The sequence below is a fragment of the Symphalangus syndactylus genome, chromosome 23 (assembly GCF_028878055.3).
Source record: "Symphalangus syndactylus isolate Jambi chromosome 23, NHGRI_mSymSyn1-v2.1_pri, whole genome shotgun sequence".
Lineage (NCBI taxonomy): Eukaryota > Metazoa > Chordata > Mammalia > Primates > Hylobatidae > Symphalangus > Symphalangus syndactylus.
In genome coordinates this window covers 65,905,882-65,917,362 of record NC_072445.2, presented here as the reverse complement: position 1 = coordinate 65,917,362, position 11,481 = coordinate 65,905,882, and the positions used below count along the sequence as shown (strand labels likewise).

At 45.0% G+C, this 11,481-nt stretch overlaps 1 pseudogene; it reads left to right on the top strand.

Moving 5' to 3' along the window:
• The first annotated feature begins 534 nt into the window (after window positions 1-534).
• Window positions 535-1,714, top strand: LOC129473305 (small ribosomal subunit protein uS13-like; annotated as a pseudogene).
• Window positions 1,715-11,481: the final 9,767 nt, after the last annotated feature.

Genomic DNA, 11,481 nt, shown 5'->3' with positions numbered 1-11,481 from the left:
GGAGAACTAAATGAGGAAACTCACACAGTTGCTTAGCGCTCCCTGGCACACGGTAAACTGTTGATACTTTAATCTCCTTGAACTGCAGGCATCCCTCAGAATTCAGTCCTTAGAGATCATATGTGGATCTACACAGTGTACAGAAGAAAAGTGCAAGACTGCACAGCATCCAAAAGCTAAGCTTCTCCAGCTTGGGTGAATTCTGGGGTCAGCAGATTCTCCCTTTAGGATCTGGGGGCTGCCACCCAGCATCTAGACTCAGGGCTGACAGTCACTGCTCAGCCTCTCTCTCTCTCTCTCTGTCTCTCTCTCTCTCTCACACACACACACACACATACACACACACACACACACACACACACACACACACATCTGGGGAGGCCCAGGGGGCTACAGTGTCCAGAGTCAAACCCTCCTGGAAATCCACAGCCCACCAGGTCTGTGTCAAGGCTTTGAAATCACATCCGAGTGTTTTGATTGAGAGCCAGTATGCTGCATGGAAAATGATTTCTTTGTAATCATTCAGTAGAAAAACGAAACTGTCTCCTAAATAAAATGTCAAACATCATAAAGTGCCTGGGAGCGTAGTAGTGACATCAGCTTCAGAGTTTATTATTTCATCGATGGAGCCAGACTTGGGGCAAAAAGGCAAGGACACTTTATCAGAAAAGGAATTTTTTTGGGAAAAAAACCTTTTGTTTTATAAGACCAGCATTACTCTTATAGCAAAGCAGGTGAGGACACTACAAGAAAAGAAATTAAAGGCCAACGTCCCTAATGAACATAGATGTAAAAGTCCTCAACAAAATACTAGCAAGCTACTCTTACACCAAAGTCCTACAGACTGCTGCTCATGCTGCCACCATGTCTTTAGTGATCCTTGAGAAGTTCCAGCACACTTTGTGAGTATTCAATGGGTGACAGAAAATAGCCTTTACCATCACTGCCATTAAGGGTGTGGGTTGAGGAAAGCAGATATTGACCTCACCAAAAGGTCAGGAAAACTCACTGAGGATGTAGTGGAATATATCATCACCATTATGCAGAATCCATGACAGTACAAGATCCCAGACTGGTTCTTGAACAGACGGGAGGATGTCAACCATGGAAAATATAGCCAGGTCCTGGCCAATGGTCTGGAGAAACTGAAGAAGATTTGGGTCAATAAAGGGCCGCATCAATTCTGGGACTTTTGTGTCCAAGGTCAGCACACCAAAACCACTGGTCACCAGGGCCATGCCATGGGTATGTCCAAGAAGAAATAAATCTGTATGCCTTGTCTGTTAATTAATAGTTTGTATACCTAAACAAATACTAGCAACTAGAATTCAACAGCACAGTAAAAGAACCATTCACCATGATCAAGTGGGATTTATCCTTGGAATGCAAGGATGGCTCAACATATGCAAATCAATCAATGTGATATACCACATTAACAGAATGAGGGACGAAAACCATATGATCATCTCAATATGTGCAGAAAAGGCACCTGACAAAATTCAATGTCCTTTGATCATAAAAACTCTTAACAAATTAGGTATAAAAGGAATCCGCCTCAGCAAAATGAAGACCACATATGATAAGGCCAAAGTCAACATCATATTCAATGGGGAAAAGTTGAAAGTTTTCCTTTAAGATCAGGAACAAGACGGGCATGCCCATTTTCACTACTTCTATTCAACATGGTACTGGAAGTCCTTGTCAAAGCAGTTAGGCAAGAAAAAGAAATAAAGGGCATCCACATTGGAAAGGAAGACGCTAAGTTGTCTCTGTAGATGACATGATATTATAACCCCTTGGGCAGTTAACACTCCCACTTCACCCTTGCAAGTAGCTAGGACTACTGGAGCACACCACCACACCTGGCTCTATTCTTTTTTTTTTTTTTTTTTTTTTTTTGAGATGGAATCTTGCTCTGTCACCAACCAAGGCTGGAGTGCAGTGGCACAATCTTGGCTCACTGCAACATCTGCCTCCCAGGTTCAAGCGATTCTCCGGCCTTAGCCTCCCAAGTAGCTGGGATTACAGGTGCCTGCCACAACGCCCAGCTAATTTTTGTAATTTTGGTAGAGATGGGGTTTCACCATGTTGGCCAGGCTGGTCTTGAACGCCTATGCTCAAGTGATCCACCCCCTTGGCTGCCAAAAATGCTGGGATTACAGGCATGAGCCACCACGCCCAGCCTAGTCTACTTTCTGTATCTATGAATTTGCTCACTCTATAAGTGAAATCATACAATACTGTTCCTTTTGTGACTGGCTTACCTCACTTAGCATATGTCTTTGGTTCATCCATGTTGCAGCATGTCAGAATTGTAACCACCCAAGGGGTTCACCTTGCCTGCTGCCTAGACAGAGCCCATTTATCAAGACAGGGGAATTACAATAGAGAAAGAGTAATTCACACAGAGCTGGCTGTGCAGGAGACCAGAGTTTTATTATTACTCAAATCAGGCCTCCCAAAAAATTCAGGGATCCAAGTTTTTAAGAATAATTTGGTGGGTAGGGGGCCAGTGAATCGGGAGTGCTGATTGGCTGGCTCAGGGATGAAATCATAGGGAGTGGAAGCTGTTCTCTTCTGCTGGATCAATTCCTGGATGGGGGCCACAGAACTGGCTGGCAGGTCCAGATAGGGCCATCTGGATGTTAGAAAGGCAAAAACCTGAAAAGACACCTCAAAAGGCCGATCTTAGGTTCACAGTAGTGATGTTACCTTCAAGAGTAATTGGGGAAGTTGCGAATCTTGTGTCCTCTGGAATAATGGCTGGTAATATTTAGAATTCTAGCCCCTCTCATCTTACCTTGGTGGCTGGTGGCCTTTCATTTGTTTTACAAGAGCAGTTTAGCCTTTTGGGAAAGGCTCTTATATAAACGATACACTAAATTTCTTCCCAAAGCTAGTTTGGCCTACACCCAGGAAGGAAGAAGAACAGTTTAGAGGTTAGAAGCAAGATGGGGTCAGTTAGATCTGATATCTTTCACTGTCATAATTTTCTCCATTAAGATTTTTGCAAAGGCAGTTTCAGGATTTTCTTCCTTTTTAAATAAATATATGTATTTCAGCCTGGGCAACATAGTGAGACCCCGTCACTACAAAAATAACTATAAAAATTAGCTGGGCATGGTGGTGCGTGCCTGTAGTCTCAGCTTCTCAGAAAGCTGGAGTGGGAGGATTGTTTGAGGCCAGGAGTTTGAGGTTACAGTGAGCTATGATCACACCACTGCACTCCAGCTTTGAGCTTGATTTCAGGAGGTTGAGGCCCCAGTGAGCTGTGATTGTGCCACTGCACTCCAGCCTGAGAAAAAAAAAAAAAAAAAAAGAAAGACCTCTAACTATGGAATCAAACTTAATTAGTAATTTTCATTTGACTGCTTACTTAGCCATGTGGCCTTGGGAAGATTACTTAATTTCTCTAAACTTATTTGTAAAATGTGAGTGTTGGGGAGGAAACAGAATTTGTCCTTAACTCTCATAAGTTCGTCGTTAGGACAGACCCCTGTGGAAAAAACCAGATTAACAAGCGAAAGATAAGCCAATTGATGAACACGCGCAGTGCACACCATGTGGAGAAATCTCAGTGAGAGGTCACTCGGAGCAGGGACTTAGAACTCTGGCTTATCTAGCATCTTCAACAAAGAACAATACAGTTTGGAGAAGCAGCAAGACAAAGCAGAAGAACTGTGGGTCTCTGTGGGCAGCAACTCAAGGGAAGGCAAGCCATGGCCGATGCAGGTTTGTCAGCCAAGCTCGTTGGCATAAACATCTCTGGTTCCTTCTCCAGGCTGCTGGGGGCCCACAGCTGTCTTCGGTGGCAAACTTTGTTCTCCCTGGCAGAGCCAGGGACAGGACAGGATACCTTTTCTCTTTGTCAATCTATGTCCTGCCTTTTGGCAGACAGAGGGCTGGCATGGAGCTCTCCTGCATCAGCTTCTTCATCATCCTCAGCTCAATCTACAATCCTTTGCGTTCTGGACCGGCATGTTCTGTTCTCCTGTGTGAGCAAAACCTGCCCTGAGGGGCTAGAGGCGGCATGAACTGACAGAGGGTATATCAGATGCTCGGCCTGCCTGAACACACAGGAAGTGCTCCGAAATGTCAGCTATTATTATGAAGTCAAATATACTGGCTGTACTTTTATTCTGAGAACTTTAAAATGAAATAGGGGCAAAGTTTCCCAGTTGAGAAAAAGTGACACATTTTAGAAGTTCAGAAGGCGTTATATGCCTACAACTTTCCCTCAGGAACAAAGAGATGGAGGCCTGTTAGAGGCCTGAAAGAAACATGACAAATTCTGGCTGCTTATAGATCCAAGAGCCTGCCCCCATTCTCACGCCTCCCAATCTTCCCTGGGTGCAGCGTGGCCTAACAGCCAAGAGGCACAGTATGCCAGATGTGAGCACCTCCTAAATGAAAGAAAGGCCTCCAATTTACTAGTTGAGAAAGACAAAATCTGTAAGAATATACTTTTTTTTTTTTTTTTTTTTTTTGAGATGGAGTCTTGCTCTGTCGACAGGCTGGAGTGTAGTGGTGCGATCTTGGCTCACTACCACCTCTGACTCCCTGGTTCAAGCGATTCTCTTGCCTCAGCCTCCTGAGTAGCTGGGATTACAGGCGGGCACCAACACGCCCAGCTAATTTTTGTATGTTTTAGTAGAGACGGGGTTTCACCATGTTGGTCAGGATGGTCTCCATCTCCTGACCTTGTGATCCGCCTGCCTCAGTCCTCCAAAGTGCTAGGATTACAGGCGTGAGCCACTGCGCTTGGCCGAATATACATTTTTTTTCTGTGTGTATTTTCTCCTCAGAGCTCACAGATGCTAATAGAGGCACGGCCTGGATTTCCAGTCCCTGAACCACCTGACACTCCCACCTTTCTCGCGGAGCTTTCCCTGCCAGTGGTGCTCAGGTGACTGCAGTGGGCTCCTGCAGCTCCTTCCCGCCCAGCTTGCCCCTGACGCCTCTCCTCCAACCCCCTCCCATGGATATTAAAAGAGGAAGAAAAAAGACAGCCCTACCCCAAGTCCAGCCACCTTTCCATGACTCTCCCTGCCCTAAAACAAGGAAGGCCACCATAGACACGATGTGTGAGCTGCTAATCCATCACTGCGCATGGAGTTTTATCTGGGAAAACTGTTGCTTCTGTAGTCAAGCATTCTTCTGAGAAAAGTTTCCATTCGCCACTGGAGGAAAATGGTGCTTGTGAAGCTCTAGCCAGTGTGCTGCTGAGCAGTGCCTTTCTAAACAGGTACACTGGGGCCCAGGCATGGGAGAAAGGTGAGGGAGGGGGCGCTCCAAGACCAGGAAGTTCCCGGTGTCTTTCCTTCCTGGGGGAAGGGTCCCAGCTGACCCAAGGCTCCGTCTCTTTCCATGTGTTCATGTGGCTCCTTGGGGATAACCGTCTAGCACATCAGTTTGAGCCAAGAACTGATGAGGTCAAGGTAGGGACGGCAGTCCCCTTAAAAGTCTTCTCCTCAAAGGGAGGAGCGGGTTCATCCCTTCCTCCTGTCCTCACAGCCTCCGCAGGAACTGGATGGAGTGTAAGCCAGGTGCTCAGTGCACGTTACAATGGACCCAAGCAATTCATGAAGGAGGCTTGTGGTGAAAATGCCACCTGGGTTTAGGGGCAACATGCCATTGGGGCCAACCCCAATGTTGGCCACAGGGAAACAAGACCATTATTTCTCTAATTATAAGAGATGAGAAGCATCCTCTTTGGCCTCAGTCATTTCCTCAGAATTGAGTGGATCTTGCTGGTTGCCAACTAACTAGTTTAATTTGAACCTCTTTGCTAAAGTGAATATTGAATAACTTTCACTCAGAGGAGAAACTATTTTCCGTAACCTGTATTCTGAGGAATATGCCTGCATGGACACTCTACTCTCCATGATCCAGCAGGTTACACTGAGAATTCAGCACAATCTTAGCTCCTTAAAAGCAGGGCTTCTGGTGTAGTTTTGTGCCGTGTTACTGTTCCCTTGCTCTAAACCTAAGAGAACTGCCTGGGTAACTCGTAGAGTCTTTTTCCCCACAGAAACCCCTTGACACTTGTTCCTTGAAGATTTACAAGTTTTTCTTCCTATTTATATAAATTCCTCAACTTAGTCTTTTAAAACCCCTCTTTTATATCAGTCTTTTCTCTTTTCTTTTTTTTAGACGGAGTCTCGCTCTGTCACCCAGGCTGGAGTGCAGTGGCGGGATCTCAGCTCACTGCAAGCTCCGCCTCCCGGGTTCACACAATTCTCCTGCCTCAGCTTCCCGAGTAGCTGGGACTCCAGGCGCCCGCCACCACGCCTGACTTATTTTTTTGTATTTTCAGTAGAGACGGTGTTTCACCACATTAGCCAGGATGGTCTCCATCTCCTGACCTCGTGATCCACCCACCTCAGCCTCCAAAAGTGCTGGGATTACAAGTATGAGCCACCGTGCCAGGCCAGTCTTTTCTTTAAAATGGAAGATAGTCTAACATGGTATTAATGGGCAGGTATAGATAGTTTGAAAACATGAGTCAGCATGGGATGACTAAAGAGAATTAACAGCAATTAATCTTATTTCCAATCTAATCTCAAGAAAAAATATCAGACAAATTGCACCAAAGGGGCATTCCACAGTTCCCCCGAGTAGCACCCTGAAGAACTGTCAAGACCACCTAAAACCAGGAGAGCCTGAGACACTCACAGCCAGGAGGACTCAGTGGAATGTAGGGTCCTGGAAGGAGCTGGGACAGGAAAAGGACTCAGGGGAAAACTAAGGGTGTCTGAATATAGTCTGGACCCTAGATAATAATAACGTATCAATATTGGTTCATTAACAAATGTATCATACTAATGAAAGATGTTAATATTAGAAATTGTGTGTGTGTGTGTGTGTGTGTGTGTGTGTGTGTGTGTGTGTGTGTGTTGGGGGAAGTACATAGGAACTCTCTGTACTGCTTTTTTCCCATAAATCTAAAACTGTTCTTTTAAAAAGTCTTTTTTTTTTTGAGATAGGGTCTTGCTCTGTCATCCAGGCTGGAGTGCAGTGGTGTGATCTCAGCTCACTGCAGCCTCAATCTCCTGGAGTGCAGTGGTGTGATCTCAGCTCACTGCAGCCTCGATCTCCCAGGATCAGGTCGTCCTCCCACCTCAGCCTCCTGAGTAGCTGGGACTACAGGCAGGCACCACCATGTCCAGCTAATTTGTGTATTTTTTTGTAGAAATAGGGTCTTGCCATGTTGGCCAGGCTGATCTTGAACTCCTGAGCTCAAGCAGTCCACCTGCCTCAGCCTCCCAAAGTGCTAGGATTACAGGGGTGAGACACCATGCCTGGCCTCTAAAAAAGTCTTAATGAAGAAAGTGGGGGGAAAAAAAACTTCTTGGCAGTAAGGATGGGTGTGGCTGAGTGGTTAGTGGAGAGGGGAGGCAGTAGATGCTCCTGGATGGATATCACTGTTCCCTCTGAATGTGACTGCTAGAGATGGGGGCTTAGCTCAGCTTGCCGTAAACAAATACTGTAGACTGCATGCCTTAAACAACAGAAACCAATTTCTCACAGTTCTGGAGGCTGGGAAGTCCCTGGAGCTGGGTGCCAGCATGACTGGGGTCCTGGTGAGGGCTCCCTTCCTGACTTCTCCATGGCTATGTCCTTGCTGTACCCTCACACGCCCAAGAGAGCTGTGGTCTCATCCCCTTCCTGTGAGGACACTAATCCCAGTGTGGGGCCGCCACCCTGACGACCTCATCCAAGCCCAACCGCCTCCCAAAGGCCCACCTGCTAAGACCATCACACTGGGGTTAGGGCCTCAGCATTATGAATTTTCAGGGGACAGAAACATTCAGTCCATAACAGATGGGCAAAGAGCATCTTGTCCCAGAGAAGATATCCACTTGGCAGGTAGTGTGGTGCTAAACAAGTCATATACAGAGTAGCTTTGCTAAAAATAGATACAAAATTTTGCCGTCAACATTACTGAAGGAGGTTGCCCCAGCTAGAGCAGGGAGATGGCTAATGGCTGGGGTTGGGGGCATAAAGGAGACATGGAAGGGGAGACCTGGGGGCTGATTCTAGGTTTTTGGAAGCCCACCACGAGTACCCTCCACATCCTGCCCCACCACAGCCCTCTTCAACCAGTCTAGGCATTCCTCCCCACAGGCTGGCCCACAACTCCTTCCCAGCAGAGGCTGGGCGCCAGAACAGGCTGCTGCAGAGCCCAGCCCTGTGCCCCACCTCGCTGTCCTTGGGGCCAGCCCCTGGCTGCCTGCCTTTTTCAGAGAGAGACCAGCCTTAGCTTTCGTGCAAAAGGCGGTTCATGCTGCGGCCTTATGTTCTGAGCACTACCTGCCTTCTTTCTCTTTTGCTTGTTGCTGTGCTCCCAGTTGCTTCTCATCCTCAGGAAATCCAGGACTAACTCCATCTACTGAAGACATCCACCCACTCTCATTCCCATCCATCCCCTGTAGACTTCCTCCAGGCTCAGTGCACAGGGTTGGAATAACCACTGTGATTTTGCATTGATTTTGACCCATTTTCATCAGTGTTCCTGTGCATGGCCATTTATTTATTTGAATATTGTAATAAATCCACAGGAATCATCCATTCTGCAAGGAAGTTTGAGTCAGCACAACAATTTACATATACCTATATAGGCCTCCCTCCTCCTATCCTCTTTTCTCTTTCCCAAAGTTGTGTTTACCTTTTGAAACAATTATAGATTCAGAGGAAGTGGCGGATATCATATGGAAAGGTCATGTGTAACATTTTATACCTCCAGTGGTAACATCTCATATAACTGTAGCACATTGACAAAACTAGGAAATTGACATTGGTACAATCCACAGACCTGATTCAGATTTCCTTAGTTTTACTTGTAGTGTGTGTGTCGGGGGCAGTGGTGGGGTGTGTTCTATGCAGTTTTATTTCATGTGTAGGTCCATGTACTGACAACCACAGTCAAGATATACAAGAGTTCCATCACCGTGGTGATCCTTTTTATTGCCCTGTTACAGCCACACCGACCCCTCCCCACCCCCAACATCCCTAATCTCAGGCAACCACTAAAAATTTTTCTCAAGTTACTTCTCAAGAAACAAAATTGAGTTGTTTCTCAAGAAAAATTTTCTGCTGTTGTAAGATGCAATGTTCTATAAATATCAATCGGGTCAAGTACATTGATAGAATTGTTGAAGTCTACTTTATTCTTACTGATTTTCTGCCTACTTGTTCTGTCAGTTATTGAGGGTGGGGTATTAACGTCTGATAATAGTGGATTGATCTATGTCTCCTTGAAGTTCTACTTGTTCTTGCTTTGTGTGTTTTGAAGCTTTGTTATGAGGTGTGTGTTATCAGTATGAAATAACTTTCTTTAATCCTGGGTGATACGGTTTGGGTCTGTGTCCCTGCCCAAATCTCATGTCAAATTGTAATCCCCAGTGTTTGACATGGGGCCTGGTGGGAGGTGATTGGATCATGGGGGTGGATTCCCCCATTTAGTGCTCTTCTAGTGATAGGATTCTCACAAAAGTGTGTGGTACCCCCCCCCACCCCTCCCTCCTGCTCTGGCCATGCTTCTCTTTCACCTTCCACCATGACTGAGTTTTCCTGAGGCCTCCCCAGAAGCTAAGCAGATGCCCACTGTGCTTTCTGCACAGCCTGCAGAAACGTGAGCCAATTAGGCTGGGTGCAGTGGCCCATGCCTGTAATCCCAGCACTTTGGGAGGCTGAGGTGGGCAGATCACGAGGTCAGGAGTTCTAGACCAGCCTGGCCAATACGGTGAAACCCCGTTTCTACTAAAAAAAAACAATAAACAAAAACAAAAAAAACAAAACAAAAAACTAGCCAGGCGTGGTGGCGTATGCCTGTAATCCCAGCTACTCAAGAGGCTGAGGCAGGAGAATCACTTGAACCCAGGAGGCGGAGGTTGCAGTGAGCCGAGATTGCGCCACTGCAGTCTATCCTGGGCAACAGAGAGAGGCTCTGTCTCAAAAAAAAAAAAAAAAAAGAAGAAGAAATGTGAGCCAATTAAACCTCTTTTCTTTATAAGCTACCCAGTCTCAGATATTTCTTTATGGCAGTGTGAGAATTGACCAATATGCTGGGAATTACTTTTTGCTCTATTTTGATTAATATAGCGACTCTAGTGTTAGCATATCTTTTTTCCATCCTTTAAGTATTTGTATTTCTATTTAAAGTACATTTCTTGTAGGCAGAATATAATTGGGTCATGTTTTTTTCAATTCAGTCTGAAAATCTATGCCTTTTTTTTTTTTAATTTTTATTTATTTTTTTATTTTTTTTGAAACGGAGTCTTTCTCTGTCCCCCAGGCTGGAGTGCAGTGGCGCGATCTTGGCTCACTGCAAGCTCCGCCTCCCGGGTTCACGCCATTCTCCTGCCTCAGCCTCCCGAGTAGCTGGGACTACAGGTGCCCGCCAACATGCCCGGCTAATTTTTTGTATTTTTAGTAGAGACGGGGTTTCACTGTGTTTGGGGGTGTTTACACTATTCACACTTAATGTGATTATTGATATGGTTAGGTTGAGTCATCTTGCTATTTGTCTTCTATTCATCCTATCTGTTCTTTATTCCCTTTTACCTCTTTTTCTTCTTTTTGATGAATCAAGTCCATTTTATCTTTTGATAGTTTAATAGGTATGATTTTTTGGTATGTCATTTTAGCAGCTGCTTTAGGGTTTACAGCACACATCTGTAACTTATCACACTCTATCTTCAAATGGTAGCATGTGACCTTGTGTATAAGAACTTTACAATAGAATGATTCTCCTCTCCTAATCTTCAAGCTATTGTGGTCATCCGTTTTACTTTTACATACATTATAAATCCCACACTATGACTTTTATTTAAACAACTGTCTTTTAAAGGTTTAAATAATAAATCCTACATTTACCCATATTGTTACTATCTCCAGTGCTTATTTCCTTCAGAAGGCAGGCATTTTCCTTCTGCCCAAAGGACATCCTTTAACTCTTCTTGCAGTGCAGACCTGTGGGTGACAGTCTTTCAGCTTTTGCAAATTTGAAAAGATCTTAATTTCTTCATATCCATTATTCTATTTTCAGTGGCATCTAGTCTGCTGTTAAAACAACCAGTGGAACTTACAATTTCAACTATCTTTTTCATTCCTAGATTTGTTTGGCACTTTTTACAATCTGCTTCGTTGTTCTTATACTCATGCCATTTAACCCCCCTTATTTCTGTAAGTATAAAGCAGCGTACTTTATGGATGTGCTTGCTAACTTTAACATCTTAAGTCTTTCTAAGACTTAATGGTCTGCTTCTGCCCCTTGTTTCTGCTGGTTCTTGTCTATTTTACATTTGTGATTTTTTTCTATGAACTTACATTCCTTGAAACTCTCTGAGTTCCTCCAAAGACAGTGTTTTGCTTCTGCCAGTTACCTGTAAGGCACCAAAACCCTGTTATCACTTGAAATTTCCAGCTTGAGATTTTTTAAGACTACCCAGGTTGTGCAAACCAACCACCTAAAAACTG